The sequence below is a fragment of the Pseudorca crassidens genome, chromosome 1 (assembly GCF_039906515.1).
Source record: "Pseudorca crassidens isolate mPseCra1 chromosome 1, mPseCra1.hap1, whole genome shotgun sequence".
NCBI lineage: Eukaryota > Metazoa > Chordata > Mammalia > Artiodactyla > Delphinidae > Pseudorca > Pseudorca crassidens.
The window spans coordinates 152,552,011-152,573,706 of NC_090296.1; the positions used below are offsets into that span (position 1 = coordinate 152,552,011).

At 42.2% G+C, this 21,696-nt stretch overlaps 2 long non-coding RNA genes across 4 annotated transcripts in view; one reads left to right on the plus strand and one right to left on the minus strand.

Moving 5' to 3' along the window:
* LOC137203426 (uncharacterized) overlaps positions 1–21,696 on the plus strand; it is a 94,960-nt gene that overhangs the window by 57,614 nt on the left and 15,650 nt on the right. Inside the window, exons 4-8 of one of the 3 annotated variants that reach the window (XR_010933103.1) lie at positions 3,622–3,877; positions 4,593–4,701; positions 6,091–6,149; positions 6,797–6,980; positions 7,740–7,911. This is a non-coding gene — a long non-coding RNA (uncharacterized lncRNA). The remainder of the gene's footprint in view (positions 1–3,621; positions 3,878–4,592; positions 4,702–6,090; positions 6,150–6,796; positions 6,981–7,739; positions 7,912–21,696) is intronic. The other 2 variants (XR_010933102.1, XR_010933104.1) reach the window with 2 other exon arrangements.
* Positions 3,866–21,696, minus strand: part of LOC137203432 (uncharacterized) — a 105,183-nt gene continuing 87,352 nt past the window's right edge. The window contains exons 3-4 of the long non-coding RNA XR_010933114.1: positions 8,037–8,215; positions 3,866–4,261 (exon numbers count right to left, since the gene is read on the minus strand). This is a non-coding gene — a long non-coding RNA (uncharacterized lncRNA). The remainder of the gene's footprint in view (positions 4,262–8,036; positions 8,216–21,696) is intronic.

Below are 21,696 nucleotides of genomic sequence, written 5' to 3' on the forward strand. Positions count from 1 at the left end.
TTGTTGTGTTGTTCATCGTTGCTTGTTTCATCTTTAGTTCTTCTAGGTCCTTGTTAAATGTTTCTTGCATTTTCTCTATTCTATTTCCAAGATTTTGGATCATCTCTACTATCATTATTCTGAATTCTTTTTCAGGGAGACTGCCAATTTCCTCTTCATTTGTTACGTCTGGTGGGTTTTTATCTTGCTCCTTCATCTGCTCTGTGTTTTTCTGTCTTCTCATTTTGCTTATCTTACTGTGTTTGGGGTCTCCTTTTTGCAGGCTGCAGGTTCGTAGTTCCTGTTGTTTTTAGTGTATGTCCCCAGTGGGTAAAGTTGGTTCAGTGGGTTGTGTAGGCTTCCTGGTGGAGGGGACCAGTGCCTGTGTTCTGGTGGATGAGGTTGGATCTTATCTCTCTGGTGAGCAGGTCCACGTCTGGTGGTGTGTTTTGGGTTGTCTATGGCCTTATTATGATTTTAGGCAGCCTCTCTGCTAATGGGTGGGGTTGTGTTCCTGTCTTGCTATTTGTTTGGCATAGGGTGTCCAGCACTGTAGCTTGCTGGTCGTTGAGTGAAGCTGGGTGCTGGTGTTGAGATGGAGATCTCTGGGAGATTTTCGCCATTTGAAATTATGTGGAGCTGGGAGGTCTCTTGTGGACCAGTGTCCTGAAGTTGGCTCTCCCACCTCAGAGGCACAGCACTGACTCCTGGCTGCAGCACCAAGTGCGTTTCATCCACATGGCTCAGAATAAAAGGGAGAAACAGTAGAAAGAAAGAAAGAGAAAGGAAGGAAGGAAGGGAGGAAGGAAGGTAAAATAAAATTATTAAAATAAAAAATAATTATTAAGAAAAAAAATTTTTTCAAGAAAAATAAAAAGACGGACGGATAGAACCCTAGGAGAAATGGGGAAAGCTAAGCTATACAGACAGAATCTTACACAGAAGCATACACATACACACTCACAAAAAGAGGAAAAGGGGAAAAAATAATATATCGTGCTCTCAAAGTCCACCTCCTCAATTTGGGATGATTCGCTGTATTCAGGTATTCCACAGATGCAGGGTACATCAAGTTGATTGTGAAGCTTTAATCCGCTGCTTCTGAGGCTGCTGGGAGAGATTTCCTTTTCTCTTCTTTGTTCGCACAGCTCCCGTTGCTCAGCTTTGGATTTGGCCCTGCCTCTTTGTGTAGGTCGCTGGAGGGCGTCTGTTCTTTGCTCAGACAGGATGGGGTTAAAGGAGCAGCTGCTCGGGGGCTCTGGCTCACTCAGGCCGGGAGGAGAGAGGGGTGCGGTTGTGGGATGAGCCTGCGGCAGCAGAGGTCAGCGGGACGTTGCACCAGCCTGAGGTGCGCCATGCGTTCTCCAGGTGAAGTTGTCCGTGGATCCCGGGACCCTGGCAGTGGCGGGCTGTACAGGCTCTGGGGAGGGGAGGTGTGGATAGTGACCTGTGCTCGCACACAGGCTTCTTGGTGGCGGCAGCAGCAGCCTTAGTGTCTCATGCCCGTCTCTGGGGTCCGCACTGCTAGTCGCGGGTTGCTCCCATCTCTGGAGCTCCTTTAAACAGCGCTCTTAATCCCCTCTCCTCACGTACCTGGAAACAAAGAGGCAAGAAAAAGTCTCTTGCCTCTTCGGCAGGTCCAGACATTTCCCCGGACTCCCTCCTGGCTAGCCGTGGTGCACTAACCCCCTGTAGGCTGTGTTCACTTCGCCAACCCCAGTCCTCTCCCTGTGCTCCGACTGAAGCCCGAGCCTCAGCTCCCAGCCCCGCCCGCCCTGGTGGGTAAGCAGACAAGCCTCTCAGCCTGGTGAGTGCTGGTCGGCACCGATCCTCTGTGCGGGAATCCCTCCGCTTTGCCCTCGGCACCCGTTGCTGTGCTCTCCTCCGCAGCACTGAAGCTTCCCCCCTCTGCCACCCGCAGTTTCCGCCCGTGAAGGGGCTTCCTAGTCTGTGGAAACCTTTCCTCCTTCACAGGTCCCTCCCACTGATGCAGATCCCGTCCCTATTCTTATGTCTGTGTTTATTTTTTCTTTTGCCCTACCCAGGTATGTGGGGAGTTTCTTGCCTTTTGGGAGGTCTGAGGTCTTCTGCCAGCGTTCAGTAGGTGTTCTGTAGGAGTTTTTCCATGTGTAGATATATTTCTGGTGTATCTGTGGGGAGGAAGCAGATCTCCACGTTTTACTCTTCCGCCGTCTTCCTGCTTCTCTCCACTATTTGGGTTTTGTCAGAGTCCATCATTCAGTGAAAGGCCGGATTTGGTCACAAGACAGGGGAGGAAAAGGCATAAACTGTGACGTAGGTCACTGGCAACAGGTTCATATCCACAGTTGTAGCAGGCTCTGGGTGTAGCCCAAAGGGGAGCCTATTTCCTACATATTTAAAAGACCTTTTGGTTTCCTCCAACCACAGTGGCTTTTCTGTCTTGGAGGTACAGAGTTCTGCAGAAGGAAGACGTACTCCCCAAACAGGTGTTCTCTAGGATGGAGGGAGCAGCCATTGTCTCCTCCCAGGAAGTTCCCTCTATAAAGCTACATAGTTTTCCTTGGTTCTAGTCAGACTGTGTCCTGTGTTAGAAAAAGGAGATGACATGGGACTTAGGGGATATCCTGGCACACCACCTCCAGTGGGTCTCAAACATTGCCGCCTAATCCACTCATCTGGAGAGCAGATGAAATCCCAATACCCGGGCCTCAAAACAGACAACCAAAACATGGGATCCTTTGAAGTAAGATTGAGGCATATGTAGCTACTAAAATTCACCCTCAGAGTGGCATGTGGGCCCCAGTGAGAACAAGTCAGCTTACAGTGCTTATCACATTCTCCATGCCTGACATTGACAAGGGCACACTGTGTATGTGCATATACTGACCAGTGAGTGGTTTTGGGGGCAGAGGTGCCTGAGAGTCTATATTTCTGAATAGCCTTAGTCCTTCCAAGCTCCTCTGTCCTCCCAGTTCCATAAGCTTTGAGGATAAAAAATGTCAAGGGGATCTTCAAGGCTGAAAAATAAAAACCATGTATGTCATGACTTGTTTTGCCTAGAATTTGATTGGTATTGAAAGAAAAATTTTAAACAAAGCTTTAGAATAATGTTTACTAAGGAAATAATAATAAACAAAGCCACAGGAGCAGTCCCCTGTATGATTTACATGGAAAGAAGTCTGCAGAATCCACAAATCTCATCTTAACTCAGGGCCCTGCTGTCATTCTGTAAAGCAGAGTTAGGCCCTTTAGTCAGCTGCAGTACTTTCAGACATTTGCCACCAATTCCAGATTCTCACCACAGCTTTCTATTTACACCACAGTTAAAACTTTCTCGTGTAATTGTCTCAAAGTTGTCTACAAAGGATTGAGTTTGCAAAAGAATTGACATTCCAGTTTGATAAGCACCATTTCCATGTTGACTCTAATTCCATCAGGAGAAAATGCAGTGCTTTCCACATGTGTGTCCCTAAGCAAAACCTGGGTTTCCACTACTGTTTCACCCCCCCACCCCCCAGAGGTGAAGAATCACTGATTCACCAGGGACAGGCCACTCCTTCGGACTTCCCCTCTCTGTTCCACAGTCACCTCCAGGGTACCTGGGGCTGAAGGACATGTCTTAGTGGTCATTGGTGTCTCCCTCTCACTCACTCTCTTCAGAGGAAGAAGAAATCTGAAGGTCACCATAGAGGACACTCCAGGGGCCTGGGGCACAGTGCTCCTCAGACTTCTTGCCCATGGCTGGGCTCTGAGCAGGAGGGGTTGGCTTCTCAGCAGGAGACAAAGAGGGAGATGTCATGTATGTGCAGCTCCACCAGGCTTTGCCTACTCTCCTGAAGAGCATCCTGAGAGGCTGGCCTGGAACATGTTTGAGGGGTGGAGGCTGGACTCTGGTGTAGGCCTGGAGAGTATTCAGGTAAGATGTGTTGTGTGGAGGCTGGAGGTTAATGCTTTGTACCTGTGCAGGTGTCTTCCTGGTCACTTGGGGTGCCACGGTTGGCCCAGGTCTGGTGGTACTGGGTGGAGGCTGCAGATTCTGAAAAACCCCCGGATCTGGTCTCAGGGTGCTCTTCTTGGGAAATTGGATGGGACTCAGTCTCGGTTTCTTTGGTGGGTTCAGACAAGCCAGGGTGGAGATCTGAGCAGATCTCTTGCCTGGTGCCTGGATGCTGCTTATGAAGTCCTGGACCAAACTTCTCTTGATGGGACGCCCTGAGGGCCAGGTGGATTTCAGGTCATCAATCCTGATCAGTGAGCTAATTGGGCGATCCATCTCCAGGACAGATTTCCTCTGGGATGCCTGGATGAGCATTGGCCGTTGTGGAGGCGGTAGGAGAGCACCAAAAAGAGAAAGACAAAATGTTAGAATTTCCTCATTGTCCCGTAAAAATTAAAATTAACCAAACAACATCTCCTATATTAAATTTCACAGTAAGAGACAGACGAGGAGTCAACTTAAATGTAATGAGTTACTCAACCTCTGGGGTGGTCACCAAAAACGAAACAGCCATATCCTGTTGATACATTTTAAACATCAGCTCGAAAAAGAGGAAGATTGTAATCAATGTCTGTTGTTTAACTAATGGAGACAAGGTTTTTATACACTCTTCTTGGGACTGTACACTGCTTAGTGTCTTGCAGGCCCTGTGATGGTGAAATGAGTTTTGATGGCCAATTTTGGAGGATGCCTCGCAATTGAAAACTGGCTCTTCTAACTTCAAAGATTCAGCTTATGGCATGGTATGGCTAAAATGACTTTCATTTCCCCTGCCAATATACTCTATTCTTCCCAGAGAGGCAAGGAAGAATGCAGAATGAAAGAAATGGAGGAAAATGGCATCTGAAAGCTCCACTAAATGACCCCATTGGTCAGAGGGAATGGGAACAATTTCCTCACACAAAAGGGGATGGGGAGACCAGGGTTACCCAGGAGGGAAAGAGTGTAGGAACCAGGAGGGACTCACCCTCACAGAGTTGCAGGATTCTGTCACTTCTTTTCATTGGCTGCTGCCCCCCTTGGGGTCTCCTGGGAAATCTCCACCCCTCCCTTCCCCCAGCTACCCCTCAGGGGCACTGGTCCCCCCCCATGCCCTCAGGACCCACGTGACCAGAGGGGACCTAGGAAGGCAGAGAATAAGGCCCAGGACCTCAGCAGGCTCCCCAGGGCCCAAGTGGGTGGGGAACATGCTAGCTGCTTTCCCTTTCATTCCTCTGATCTCCTGAGGGTCTCTCCCTGTCCCCGTTGCTCCCCTCACTGAGGGTGGGCCCCTCCAGGTATGGGTACCCCTCCCCTCCCCCAGCTTCCCTTCATGAGTGCTGGTCCCATCCTGCCTCCACTTCTCCTTTCCCCTCTCTCCCCCACATGTCCTACCTGGTCACTCTGGGGTTCCTCCCATCCCATTAGGTGTCTGTGGTTCCCTACCAGTGCTTGGTAGGTGCCCTAATTGTTTTGAGACATGAACTCTGTGTCCTCCTACCCTGCCATCTTGACTCCGCTCCTATATCACATTGTTTTCATTCCTGTAGCTTTGTAGTAGTATCTAAAGTCTGGAAGGGTTTATGGTTCCTGCTTTATTCTTTTTCCTCAGGTTGCTTTGTCAACTCTCGGTCTTTTATGGTTCTGTATAAATTTTAGGATTATTTGTTCTTGTTCTGTAAAAAATGCCACGGATAATTTGATGGGGATCACATTATATCTGCAGGTTGCTTTGGGTATTATGGCCATTTTAACAATATTAATTCTTCAAGAGCACGGAATATCCCTTTCTTTGAATCATCTTCAATTTCCTTTATTAATATTTTATAGTTCTCAGCATATAAGTCTTTCACCTACTTGGTGAGGTTTACTCCTAAGTATTTTATTTTTTGATGTGATTTTAAAAGGAATTGTTTGTTTACATTGCTTTTTTAATATCTCATTGTAAATGTAAACAAATGAAACCAATTTCTGTATGTTAATCTTGTATCCTGCTACCTTCCTGAATCTGATTATCAGTTCTAGTAGTTCTTTTATGGACTCTTTATAGTTTTCTGTGTATAGTACTATGTCATCTGCATAGAATGAAAATTTTACCTCTTCTCTTCCAATCTGGATACCTTTTCTTTTTCTTGTCTTATTGCTGTCACCAGGACTATGTTGAAGAGAAGTGGTGAGACTGGGCATCCTTGTCATGTTCCAGATTTTAGTGGTAAGGCTTTCTGCTTTTTACTATTGAGTAGTATATTGGCTGTGGGTTTGTCATAAATAGCTTTTATTATGTTGGGATATGTTCCCTTTATGCCCACTTTTGCAAGGGTTTTTATCATGAATGGATGTTGAATTTTAGGAAATGCTTTTTCTGCATCTCTTTAGATGATCATGTGGATCTTGTCTTTTTTTGTTGTTGTTGATATGGTGTATCACATTGATTTGTGTATGTTGAATCATCCTTTTAACCCTTAGATAAATCCAATGTGGTCATGGTATATGACTTTTTATGTGTTATTTGATCCAGTTTGCTAATATTTTATTGATAGTTTTTGCATCTATATTCATCAGAGATATTGGCCTGTAATTTTTTTTTGGTAGCATCTTTGTCTGGTTTTGGGATCAGGGTGATGGTGGCTTCATAGAATGTCTTTGGGAGTATTCCTTCCTGTTCAACCTTTTGGAAGAGGCTGAAAACAATTGGTATAAGTTCTTTTTTGTATGTTTGGTAGAATTTGCCTGTGAAGCCATCTGGTCCTGGACTTTTGCTGGTAGGGAATTTTTTAGTTTACAGATTCTATTTCACTTCTATTGATAGGTCTGTTCAAATTGTCTGTTTCTTCTTGATTCAGTTTTTTTTTTTTGCAGTACGCGGGCCTCTCACTGTTGTGGCCTCTCCTGTTGCGGAGCACAGGCTCCAGACACGCAGGCTCAGCGGCCATGGCTCACAGGCCCAGCTGCTTCACGGCATGTGGGATCTTCCCGGACCGGGGACCTGTGTCCCCTGCATCAGCAGGCGGACTCTCAACCACTGCGCCACCAGGGAAGCCTGGTCTGTACTTTTTAAGCTAAGCCTTTACTGAAACTAGAATTTTTGTCTCTGAGAGAAAGTTGTACTGATAACCAAAATGAGGATATTGTCTTCATTTTACATGTTTTGTTTATTTAAAATTACTTGAAATGATATTTGGTTAGTTTCTTCATGATAATGAGATCCTCCCAATGTGTTATATTGTACAAATATCCTCACTTCCAATCATCTATAATAAGTTTTTCTTCTTGTCACCAAGTTTTATTTACTTGAGTGTAAAACAGGACCTTAATAGTCTCAGTGTAGTCTCTGTCCCTGAATTGTGTTCAGTCTTTTAGGCATAACTCAGGCCTCCTCGTCAGAAAGTGCATTTTAACAGTATTTTCATGTGACTCACACGTGCTTTTTTTTTTAACTAAGTAGGGCAGGTGTACTTATTCTCAATTTGATAGCATTTTGAATAAGCTGATGATCTTTTAAAAGTAATGATGCCCAGAAATACTAATTTACTGAATCCTTTTAAGTTCTGGACATGGGAATTTTTAAATGTTTTCTAAATAATAATGATGTAAAGCAAAGAGAACTCCTGGAGGTGAAGAAAAAGGGTAACAGCTCCCTGATTTCTTCTTGTCTTTTTACAGCATGGGAAGAAACTCTGACCTGGGTCAAGAAAGTGTGGGTGGTTTTATAGAGAGTGGGGTTCTATTAGGAGGGACAAAGGACCTAATCATTTTTCCATGTGAGAATCTATCACATGGAATTGTCTCTCTCTCTCTCTAGGACTTCTTCCCATAATAAATGAAGAATGGGAGACTCCAGGTGGCCTCATGGTTGAGGTTTCAAGACGAGTGAAGAAAGATAAAAGCAAAGTAAAAGAAGCTCAGGTTGAATTACTCACTTTGACTTGAATATACTTCTGTGAGGAGTTACATCAGCATTATGATTGAATAAGGTGTGTTTCATCATACGCCCCTTTAATAACAACTAACTTGGCTTCATTCACAGACCAAAGTGTCTTTGTGGGAGCTGTGGGATCCAGCAAAATATGTCAAGGGGAACAGGAGGAGTCTCACCCACCTGTGCACAGGGTATTAGGCGTAGAGACCTCAATCCCAGCTCTGGACATTGCAGTCATCTGTTATCTGGCTCCATACCCTCTTGGCTACAGCCTGGGGGTACCTGGAAAATCCTGTTTTAATCCATCACTTAAGAACGAAAGAGCTTTTGTGGATATTCAGGTTTCTTGTAGAGAAGTACTGGCATAATGTTGGGGCAAAAAAAAAAAATATTTATGAGTTTGCATGAATTGAACAAAGTAAAAGGAATGGTTTCACAAACATCAAGCCTCCCCCAAGACTGAACAACTAAAGGCCAAGAGGGCTCTTCTTGGCCCATGATTTCCCCTGCAGGGGCAAGTGAGAGCATGTGAATTAACATGTAGCTTCTCCAACTATGTGGGATGTTGCCAAAAAAGCCCATTGATTTCTTGCCCCATTCAGAGTGCTGAATTATAAGATGAATGACTGGGGTGGGAAGAGGTAGCAGATAGGATTCTTAGAAGAAATTGATGTGGTGCAGATTCTACCTGCTGTATCACAGACTCTATCAAGAAGCCCATCCATGAGCGAATAGGGATACCTCACCCATGGATCCTCCCAACTGGCCAGTGGGCACCCTCAGTGCTCTGAACACATTATACAAATAAATATCCACACTGTGGCTAGTTTACCATGGGTGCTCACAACCAAGGCAGTGAGGGAAGGCTTTGGCTGACAGCTTGAGAACACACAAAGGAAGCTGGCTCACATCTGCAGGCCAGAGACAGACCATAAATTTCTGCATTAGCACCACCCTTAGGAGAAGAAAAGGGGCTCTATCAATCAGCCCCCAGCCTATTGTGTTGCTAGATAAAAATAGAGCATATAAGCTCAAGAATTCTGCCAAAAGATGAAATAAGAAGCATGAAACACTTTTATCCATAGAAGGTCTGAGAAAGCCTCAGAAACTCTAAGTCTAGAGGGCCAACAGAAGGTGTTTTTCTCCTGAAGACAATTAGCAAACACTGGAGTAGGTGGCTGCTACTTCAAAAGTGAAGACAGAAGCACAAAACGCCAGGAACATTCTTTTTTCTAAATCAAAGTAACCTAACACAACTACAGGATTACAAAGTCTTCCAGTTATTAATCCCAAAGACTTTGAAATCTGCAATCTACCTAATAAATAATTCAAAAACACTGTTATAAGAAACCTCAGTGAGCTACAAGGAAAGACTGAAAGACAATTCAGTGAAATCAGAAAAAACATGAAGAAAACAAAAATAGACAAAAACTGTAAAAAAATAAAAGGAACCAAAAACATGGTGGGGATGAAATGAAAAATGCAATAGAAAAGTCTATAGCTACAATAGCTTTTTAAAAAATATGCAGAATACAGTGAAGTGTATTGTGACATTAAAAATATAAAAGGAGAATTAAAAATGGAACATTTACAGGCCTACAAAGATAAGTTTCTATCAACATAAGATGGACTGTTTTAACTATGAGTTATTTTATGTTTACCTCATGGTAACCCCAAAGCAAATATTTTTAGTAGAATCACAAACACTAAAAAAGGAAACAGAGCATACCAACATGGTAAACCACCCATTATAAAGGTAGACAGAACCAGAGGGGAAAAAGAAACAGTGGAAATATAAAACAGGGGTCCCCAACCCCCAGACCATGGACTGTTAGGAACTGGGCCGCACAGCAGGAGATGAGTGGTGGGCAAGCAAGAGAAGTTTCATCTGTATTTACAGCAGCTCCCCCATCACTTGCATTACCACCTGAGCTTTGCCTCCTTTCAGATTATCAGCAGCATTAGATTCCATAGGAGCGTGAACCCTACTGTGAACTGGGCATGTGAGGGATATAGGCTGCATGCTTCTTATGAGAATCTAATGCCTGATGATCTGAGGTGGAGCTGAAGCTGCTAGCGCTGGGGAGCGGCTGCAAATACAGATTATCATTAGCAGAGAGATTTGACTGCACAGAGACCATAACAAATCAATTGCTTGCAGACTCATATCAAAACCCTATCACGGGCTTCCCTGGTGGCGCAGTGGTTGAGACTCCACCTGCTGATGCAGGGGATATGGGTTCGTGCCCCGGTCCAGGAAGATCCCACATGCTGTGAAGCAGCTGGGCCCGTGAGCCATGGCCGCTGAGCCTGCCCATCCGGAGCCTGTGCTACGCAATGGGAGAGGCCACAACAGTGAGAGGCCCGCGTACCACAAAAAAAACAAAAAACAAAAACCCTATCAGTGAGTGGCAAGTGAAAGCAAGCTCAGGGCTCGCACTGATGCTGCATTATGGTGAGTTGTATAATTATTTCATTATATATTACAATGTAATAATAATAGAAATGAAGTGGACTATAAACGTAATGCACTTGAATTATCCCGAAACCATCCCCACCTCCCACTCTGTGGAAAAATTATCTTCCATGAAACTGGTCCCTGGTGCCAAAAAGGATGGGGAACACTGATATAAAACATTCAGAAAGCAATTAATAATATGGCAGTAGTAAGTCCTTACGTATCAAAATTCACTCTAAATATAAGTGGACTTAATTCACAAATTAAAGCCACAGAGTGGCTGGATGTATAAAAAATATATAAGGTACAATTAAATTCTGCATATAAGACACTCATTTCAGCTTTAAGACACATATACTCAAAATAAAGAGATGGAATATTATATTCCATGCAAGTAGAAGCCAAATAATGTGGGGGAAGCCATACTTATATCAGACAAAACAGACTTTAACAAGAACAATATCAAGACACAAAGTCATTGTATTCAATATAATGATACAAAGGTCAACATATCAAGAAGATGTAACAATTTTAAATAGATACACACCCAACATCAGAGCACCTAAATATATTAAGCAAATGCTAACAGATCTGAAGGGAGAAACAGACAATACAATAATAGTAGGGAACTTCAATACTCCACTCTCAGCAGTGGATAGATCATCCATATACTGGATGAGCAATGATTTATGTATATAGACCAGTGTATATACACTGGTCTATACATTATACCAAATGGACTGAACAGGCATATATAGAACATTCCATCCAGCAACTTGTTCTCAAGTGCACATGGAACATACTCCAGGATAGATTATATGAAAAATGATGTCTTAGCAAATTTAAGAAGATCAGAATCGTACCAGCTATCTGAACACAATGATATAAAACTAGAAAGCAACAAGAGGATATCTGGGAAATCTACAAAGAAGGGAAAACTACACAGTGCACTTCCAAAAAAGTCTTATGAGTCAAAAAAGAAATCAAAAGGAAAAATTTTAAAAAACTTTAAAGCAAATGATAATGGAGAAACAACTTACCAAATCCTATGAGATGCTGCAAAAGCATTCCAGAAAGGAAAGTGTATAGTGATAAGTGCAAATGGCAAGAAATTAGAAAGTGTCTAAGTAATCTATCTCTACAAACTAGAAAAATAAGAAATTTTTCCTAAAGTTAGCAGAGGGAAGAATATAATAAAGACTAGAGTGGAGGGGCTTCCCTGGTGGCGCAGTGGTTGAGAATCTGCCTGCTAATACAGGGGACACGCGTTCCAGCCCTAGTCTGGGAGGATCCCACATGCCGCAGAGCAACTAGGCCCGTGAGCCACAACTACTGAGCCTGCGCATCTGGAGCGTGCGCTCCGCAACAAGAGAGGCCGTGATAGTGAGAGGCCCGCGCACCACGACGAAGAGTGGCCCCCACTTGCCGCAAATTAGAGAAAGCTCTTGCACAGAAACGAAGACCCAATACAGCAAAAATAAAATTAATTAATAAACTCCTACCCCCAACATCTTAAAAAAAAAAAGACCAGAGTGGAAATAAATAAAATAGATACAAGAAAATCAACAGAAAGGATCAACAAGCGAAAAGCTGGATTTTCAAAAATATATAATTCACAGACTTTTAGCTAGACTAGGAAAAAAGAAGACAAAATTAGAAATGAAAGAGGAGACATTACCACTGATACTACAGAAATACATAGGATCATAAGAGACTACTATGGACAGTACATATAGTACTGCAAGTATTGGTATTAGCTGAAGCAATTAGGCGAGACAAAGAAAGGCATCCAATTAAGAAAGTAAGAACTAAAATTGTCATTATTTGAAGACATAATTTTCTATATAAAAAATCCTAATGAAGCAACCAAAAAGTTGTAACTAATCAACAAAGTATGTAAAATTGCACTGTATAAAATCAACATAATCAGTTGTATTTCTATACACAAACAGTGAAACATCTCTCTGAAAAAATAAAGACGACTTTCTAATTTACAATACCATCAAAAAAAATACTTAGGAATAAATTTAACAAAGTTGGTGAAATGTCTCTACATTGAACACAACAAGTCATTGAAAAAATAAATTGAAGACACTAACAAATGGGAAGATATCCTATGCTCATAGGTTGGAGGAATTTCTAAGATTTAGAAGTCCTTAATTCAACACCATCTGCAGATTCAAAGAAACCTCTCTCAAAAATCCAATGACATTCTCTACAGAAATAGAAAAATCAATTCTAACCTTTCTATCAAACCAGAAAAGAACTGAATAGCCAAAACAATTCTGAGAAAGAAGAAGAAAACCAGAATCATCACACTTCCTAATTTCAAACTCTACTACAATCTATACTATTTAAAACAGTATGGTGCTAGCATCAAAATAGACACCCAGACCAGAGGGACAGGATAAAGAGCCCAGAATTAAACCCCCACATAGAAGGTTAACTAACTTTTGACAAGGTAGCCAAGAACAACCATGGGGAAATAATAGTGTCTTCAATAAATGATGCTGGAAAAACCTGGATAAACACAGGCAAAAAGTAAATCTGGACCCCTATCTTAAACCACTCAAAAGAATGAACTCGGGATTCCCTAGTGGCGCAGTGGTTGAGAGCCCACCTGCCGATGCAGGGGACACGTGTTTGTGCCCCGGTCTGGGAAGATCCCACATGCCGCAGAGCGGCAGGGCCCGTGAGCCATGGCCGCTGAGCCTGTGTGTCTGGAGCCTGTGCTCTGCAACGGGAGAGGCCACAACGGTGAGAGGCCCGCGTACCGCAAAAAAAAAAAAAAAAAAAAGAATGAACTCAAGATGGGTGAAAGACTTGAACCTAAGACCTGATACCATAAAAGTCCTAAAAGAAACATAAGAAACTCCTCTACATTTGTTTTGATGACTTTTTGAATATGACACCAAAAGAACAAAAAACAAAGGCAGAAGTCAACAAAGGAGAATAAATCAAACTTCAAAGCTTCTGTACAACAAATTAAAAAATCAGCAAAATGAAAAGTCAACCAACTAAATGGGAAAAAATGTGGACCATATATAGGATAAAAGGCACATAATTAAAATACCTAAAAAAAGGCCTCATAAAATACACATGAAACCAAACAATCCAATGTATGAATGGGCAGGAAATAATTTTTTTTCCAAAAAGACATATAGATGACCGAAGGTATATAAAAATGTCATCCTGACTAATCATAAGAACAATGCAAATCAAAACCACAACACGATATTATCTTGCACCGGTTAGAATGGTTATCATTAAATAACAAGAGATAATGAGCGTTGGTGAGGATGTGGACAAAATGGAACACTTGTGAACTGTTAGTGGGGATATATGTTTTGCAGCAACTATGTAAAACAATATGAAGGTTTCTCAAAACTTCAAAAATACGGGGCTTGCCTGGTGACGCAGTGGTTGGGAGTCCGCCTGCCAGTGCGGGGGGCGTGGGCTCATGCCCTGGTCTGGGAGGATCCCACGTGGCAGCGGAGCGGCTGGGCCTGTGGGCCATGGCTGCTGAGCCTGTGCGTCCAGAGCCTGTGCTCTGCAACGGGAGGGGCCGCAGCAATGAAAGGCCCACGTACCGTAAAAAAAATATATATATATATATATATATATATGTGTATACACACACACACACACACACACACACACACACACACACACACACACACACACACACACAATATGATCCACCAATTCCACTTCTGGGTATTTATCCAAAGAAAATAAAAGCGCTAACTTGAAAAGATATATGCACCCCCATATTCACTGCAGCATTATCCACAATAGCAAAGATATGGAATAAACCTAAATTCCTATCAACTGATGAATGGATAAGACAGATGTGATATTTATATTTATATATTTATCTGTATTTACATACACACAATGAATATTATCAGTCATTAGAAAGAAGAAAATTCTACCATTTTCAACATTGAGTACCTTGGGTAAGTTACGTTGAGATAAGTCGAAAAGACAATGAAAAATACTATGTGATATCATCTATTTGTAAAATAAAAAAAAAAGCCAAACTCACAAAAACAACCAGGAGAATGTTGGTTGCCAGGGGCTGGGGTGTGGGGAACAGGAGAGATGTTATTTAAAGGTACAAACTTTTAACTAAGAGTAAATAATTCCTAAAGATCTGATGCACAGTATAGAGAATCTAGACAGTGGTATTTTATTATAACCGATAAACTTGCTAAGAGACTAGAACTTAATTTTTCTAAACACAATAAGAAATAGTAATGATAACTACTGCTACAATGGCAATCATAGTATAATACATAAAGGTATCAAATCACCATGTTGTGCACCTTAAATTCAAATATTATATGTTAAATATATTGTAAGGAAAAAAAGAAACGCTAAAAAGTACCATCAATGTTAAAACAGGTCAAGCAGAAGAAATTTTCTGTGAGAAGACAGTAAGTTGAAAATATCCACTCAGAGGAGAACAAAGAGAAAAAGAGTGAAGAATAACTATGTGATCTATAGGATAAACTCAAAAGCAATATTCTGTGAATTACGGAGACTTAGAAGAAAAAATAGAGACAGAAAGCTTCTTTAAAGAAATAGTGGCTGAGGTGGCCCTGGGGCAGCTGGCGCCGGGGGCATGCACTGATTCGATCCCTCTGGAGAAGTGTTGAAGTTCCTGGGAGAGGGCAACTTTAATTTATAAAGAGTTGTTAACATTCACTTCCTTTAACAAAAGCCTTTAAAGTCCAGGCGGAGGGGAAGATGGCGGAAGAGTAAGACGCGGAGAACACCTTCCTCCCCCCAGATAAACCAGAAATACATCTACATGTGGAACAACTCCTACAGAACACCTACTGAATGCTGGCAGAAGACCTCAGACCTCCCAAAAGGCAAGAAACTCCCCACGTACCTGGGTAGGGCAAAAGAAAAAAAAAAACAGAGACAAAAGAATAGGGACGGGACCTGCACCAGTGGGAGGGAGCTGTGAAGGAGGAAAGGTTTCCACACACTAGGAAGCCACTTCGCGGGCAGAGACTGCGGGTGGCAGAGGGGACAGCTTCGGGGAGCCGTGGAGGAGAGCACAGCAACAGGGGTGCGGAGGGCAAAGCGGGGAGATTCCCACACAGAGGATCGGTGCCGACCGGCACTCACCAGCCCGAGAGGTTTGTCTGCTCACCTGCCGGGGTTGGACGGGTCTGCGAGCTGAGGCTCGGGCTTTGGTCGGAGTGCAGGGAGAGTACTGGGGATGGCTGCGTGAACACGGCCTGAAGGGGTTAGTGCACCACGGCTAGATGGGAGGGAGTCCGGGAAAAGGTCTAGAGCTGCCAAGGAGGCAAGAGACTTTTTCTTCCCTCTTTGTTTCCTGGTGCGCGAGGAGAGGGGATTAAGAGAGCTGCTTAAAGGAACTCCAGAGACGGGCGCGAGCCGTGGCTAAAAGCGTGGACCCCAGAGACAGGCAGGAGACGCTAAGGCTGCTGCTGCCGCCACCAAGGGGCCTGTGTGCGAGCACAGGTCACTATCCACACCCCTCTTCCGGGAAGCCTGTGCAGCCCGCCACTGCCAGGTCCCCAGGATCCAGGGACAACTTCCCCGGGAGAATGCACGGCAGGCCTCAGGCTGGTGCAACGTCACACTGGCCTCTGCCGCTGCAGGATCACCCCACACTCCGCGCCCCTCCCTCTCCCCGGCGTGAGTGAGCCAAAGCCCCTGAATCAGTGGCTCCTTTAACCCCGTCCTGTCTGAGCAAAAAAACAGACGCCCTCCAGCGACCTACATGCAGAGGCAGGGCCAAATCCAAAGCTGAGCCCCTGGGAGCTGTGAGAACAAAGAACAGAAAGGGAAATCTCTCCCAGCAGCCTCAGAAGCAGGGGATTAAAACTCCACAATCAACTTGATGTACCCTGCACCTGTGGAATACATGAATAGACAACAAATCATCCCAAATTGAGGAGCCGTGTGGATGAAAGGCTCTTGGTGCTGCAGCCAGGAGTCAGTGCTGTGCCTCTGAGGTGGGAGAGCCAACTTCAGGACACTGGTCCACAAGAGACCTCCCAGCTCCACATAATTTCAAATGGCGAAAATCTCCCAGAGATCTCCATCTCAACACCAGCACCCAGCTTCACTCAACGACCAGCAAGCTACAGTGCTGGACACCCTATGCCAAACAAATAGCAAGACAGGAACACAACCCCACCCATTAGCAGAGAGGCTGCCTAAAATCATAATAAGGCCATAGACAACCCAAAACACACCACCAGACGTGGACCTGCTCACCAGAGAGATAAGATCCAACCTCATCCACCAGAACACAGGCACTGGTCCCCTCCACCAGGAAGCCTACACAACCCACTGAACCAACTTTACCCACTGGGGACATACACTAAAAACAACAGGAACTACGAACCTGCAGCCTGCAAAAAGGAGACCCCAAACACAGTAAGATAAGCAAAATGAGAAGACAGAAAAACACAGAGCAGATGAAGGAGCAAGATAAAAACCCACCAGACGTAACAAATGAAGAGGAAATTGGCAGTCTCCCTGAAAAAGAATTCAGAATAATGATAGTAGAGATGATCCAAAATCTTGGAAATAGAATAGAGAAAATGCAAGAAACATTTAACAAGGACCTAGAAGAACTAAAGATGAAACAAGCAACGATGAACAACACAACAAATGAAACTAAAAATACTCTAGATGGGATCAATAGCAGAATAACTGAGCCAGAAGAACGGATAAGTGACCTGGAAAATAAAATAGTGGAAATAACTACTGCAGAGTAGAATAAAGACAAAAGAATGAAAAGAACTGAGGACAGTCTCAGAGACCTCTGGGACAACATTAAATGCACCAACATTCGAATTATAGGGGTTCCAGAAGAAGAAGAGAAAAAGAAAGGGACTGAGACAATATTTGAAGAGATTATAGTTGAAAACCTCCCTAATTATGGTAAAGGAAATAGTTAATCAAGTCCAGGAAGCACAGAGAGTCCCATACAGGATAAATCCAAGGAGAAATATGCCAAGACACATATTAATCAAACCATCAAATATTAAATACAAAGAAAGCATATTAAAAGCAGCAAGGGAAAAACAACCAATAACACACAAGAGAATCCCCGTAAGGTTAACAGCTGATCTCTCAGCAGAAACTCTGCAAGCCAGAAAGGAGTGGCAGGACATACCGAAAGTGGTGAAGGAGAAAAACCTGCAACCAAGATTACTCTACTCAGCAAGGATCTCATTCAGATTCGATGGAGAAATTAAAACCTTTACAGACAAGCAAAAGCTGAGAGAGTTCAGCACCACCAAACCAGCTTTACAACAAATGCTAAAGGAACTTCTCTAGGCAAGAAACACAAAAGAAGGAAAAGACCTACAATAACGAACCCAAAACAATTTAGAAAATGGGAATAGGAACATACATATCGATAATTACCTTAAATGTAAATGGACTGAATGCTCGAACCAAAAGAAACAGATTGGCTAAATGGATACAAAAACAAGACCCATATATATGCTGTCTACAAGCGACCCACTTCAGACCTAGAGACACATACAGACTGAAAGTAAGGGTATGGAAAAAGACATTCCATGCAAATGGAAACCAAAAGAAAGCTGGAGTAGCAATTCTCATATCAGACAAAATATACTTTAAAATAAAGACTATTACAAGAGACAAAGAAGGACACTACATAATGATCAAGGGATCGATCCAAAAAGAAGATATAACAATTGTAAATATTTATGCACCCAACATAGGAGCACCTCAATGCACAAGGCAAATACTAACAGCCATAAAAGGGGAAATCGACAGTAACACATTCATAGTAGGGGACATTAATACCCCACTTTCACCAATGGAGAAATCATCCAAAATGAAAATAAATAAGGAAACACAAGCTTTAAATGATACATTAAACAAGATGGACTTAATTGATATTTATAGGACACTCCATCCAAAAACAACAGAATACACATAATTGTATAAAGTATCTTTTCCGACCACAATGCCATGAGACTAGATATCAATTACAGGAAAAGATCCGTAAAAAATACAAACACATGGAGGCTAAGCAATACACTACTTAATAACCAAGTGATCACTGAAGCAATCAAAGAGAAAATTAAAAAATACCTAGAAACAAATGACAATGGAGACACGACGACCCAAAACCTATGGGATGCAGCAAAAGCAGTTCTAAGAGGGAAGTTTATAGCAATACAAGGCCACCTTAAGAAACAGGAAACATCTCGAATAAACAACCCAACCTTGCACCTAAAGCAATTAGAGAAAGAAGAAGAAAAAAACCCCAAAGTTAGCAGAAGGAAAGAAATCATAAAAATCAGATCAGAAATAAATGAAAAAGAAATGAAGGAAACGATAGCAAAGATCAATAAAACTAAAAGCTAGTTCTTTGAGAAGATAAACAAAATTGATAAACCATTAGCCAGACTCATCAAGAAAAAAGGGAGAAGACTCAAATCAATAGAATTAGAAATGAAAAAGGAGAAGTTAACAACTGACACTGCAGAAATACTAAAGATGATGAGAGATTACTACAAGCAACTCTATGCCAATAAAATGGACAACCTGGAAGAAATGGACAAATTCTTAGAAATGCACAACTTGCCAAGACTGATTCAGGAAGAAAGAGAAAATATGAACAGACCAATCACAAGCGCTGAAATTGAAACTGTGATTAAAAATGTTACAACAAACAAAAGCCCAGGACCAGATGGCTTCACAGGCGAATTCTATCAAATAGTTAGAGAAGAGCTAACACCTATCCTTCTCAAACTCTTCCAAAATATAGCAGAGGGAGGACCACTCCCAAACTCCTTCTACGAGGCCACCATCACCTTGATACCTAAACCAGACAAGGATGTCACAAAGAAAGAAAACTACAGGCCAATATCACTGATGAACATAGATGCAAAAATCCTCAACAAAATACTAGCAAACAGAATCCAACAGCACATTAAAAGGATCATACACCATGATCAAGTGGGGTTTATTCCAGGAATGCAAGGATTCTTCAATATATGCAAATCAATCAATGTGATAAACCATATTAATAAATTGAAGGAGAAAAACCATATGATCATCTCAATAGATGCAGAGAGGCTTTCGACAAAATTCAACACCCATTTATGATAAAAACCCTGCAGAAAGTAGGCAGAGAGGGAACTTTCCTCAACATAATAAAGGCCATATATGACAAACCCACAGCCAACATCATCCTCAATGGTGAAAAACTGAAAGCATTTCCACTAAGATCAGGAACAACAGAAGGTTGCCCACTCTCACCACTCTTATTCAACATAGTTTTGGAAGTTTTAGCCACAGCAATCAGAGAAGAAAAGGAAATAAAAGGAATCCAAGTCAGAAAAGAAGAAGTAAAGCTGTCACTGTTTGCAGATAACATGATACTCTACATAGAGAATCCTAAAGATGCTACCAGAAAACTACTAGAGCTAATCAATGAATTTGGTAGAGTTGCAGGATACAAAATTAATGCACAGAAATCTCTTGCATTCCTATACACTAATGATGAAAAATCTGAAAGTGAAATCAAGAAAACACTCCCATTTACAATTGCAACAAAAAGAATAAAATATCTAGGAATAAACCTACCTAAGGAGACAAAAGACCTGTATGCAGAAAATTATAAGACACTGATGAAAGAAATTAACGATGATACAAATAGATGGAAAGATATACCATGTTCTTGGATTGGAAGAATGAACATTGTGAAAATGACTATACTACCCAAAGCAATCTACAGATTCAATGCAATCCCTATCAAACTACCACTGGTATTTTTCACAGAACTAGAACAAAAAATTTCACCATTTGTATGGAAACACCAAAGACCCCGAATAGCCAAAGCAATCTTGAGAACGAAAAACGGAGCTGAAGGAATCAGGCTCCCTGACTTCAGACTATAGTACAAAGCTACAGTAATCAAGACAGTATGGTACTAGCACAAAAACAGAAATATATATCAATGGAACAGGATAGAAAGCCCAGTGATAAACCCACGCACATATGGTCACCTTATCTTTGATAAAGGAGGCAGGAATGTATAGTGGAGAAAGGACAGCCTCTTCAATAAGTGGTGCTGGGAAAACCGGACAGGTCCATGTAAAAGTATGAGATGAGATCACTCCCTAACACCATACACAGAAATAAGCTCAAAATGGATTAAAGACCTAAATGTAAGGCCAGACACTATAAAACTCTTAGAGGAAAACATAGGCAGAACACTCTATGACATAAATCACAGCAAGATCCTTTTTGACCCACCTCCTAGAGAAATGGAAATAACAACAAAAATAAACAAATGGGACCTAATGAAACTTCAAAGCTTTTGCACAGCAAAGGAAACCATAAACAAGACCAAAAGACAACCCTCAGCATGGGAGAAAATATTTGCAAATGAAGCAACTGACAAAGGATTCATCTCCAAAATTTACAAGCAGCTCATGCAGCTCAATAACAAAAAAACAAACAACCCAATCTAAGAATGGGCAGAAGACCTAAATAGACATTTCTCCAAAGAAGATATACAGACTGCCAAGAAACACATGAAAGAATGCTCAACATCATTAATCATTAGAGAAATGCAAATCGAAACTATAATGAGATATCATCTCCCACCAGTCAGAATGGCCATCATCAAAAAATCTAGAAACAATAAATGCTGGAGAGGGTGTGGAGAAAAGGGAACACTCCTGCACTGCTGGTGGGAATGTGAATTGGTACAGCCACTATGGAGAACAGTATGGAGGGTCCTTAAAAAACTACAAATAGAACTACCATATGACCCAGCAATCCCACTACTGGGCATATACCCTGAGAAAACCATAATTCAAAAAGAGTCATGTACCAAAATGTTCATTGCAGCTCTATTTACAATAGCCCAGAGATGGAAACAACCTAAGTGCCCATCATCGGATGAATGGATAAAGAAGATGTGGCACATATATACAATGGAATATTACTCAGCCATAAAAAGAAATGAAATTGAGCTATTTGTAATGAGGTGGATGGACCTAGAGTCTGTCATACAGAGTGAAGTAAGTCAGAAAAAGAAAGACAAATACCGTATGCTAACACATATATATGGAATTTAAGAAAAAAAATGTCATGAAGAACCTAGGAGTAAGACAGGAATAAAGACACAGACCTACTAGAGAATGGACTTGAGGATATGGGGAGGGGGAAGGGTGAGCTGTGACAAAGCAGGAGAGAGGCATGGACATATATACACTACCAAACGTAAGGTAGATAGCTAGTGGGAAGCAGCCACATAGCACACGGAGCGGAGATCAGCTCGGTGCTTTGTGACTGCCTGGAGGGGTGGGATAGGGAGGATGGGAGGGAGACGGA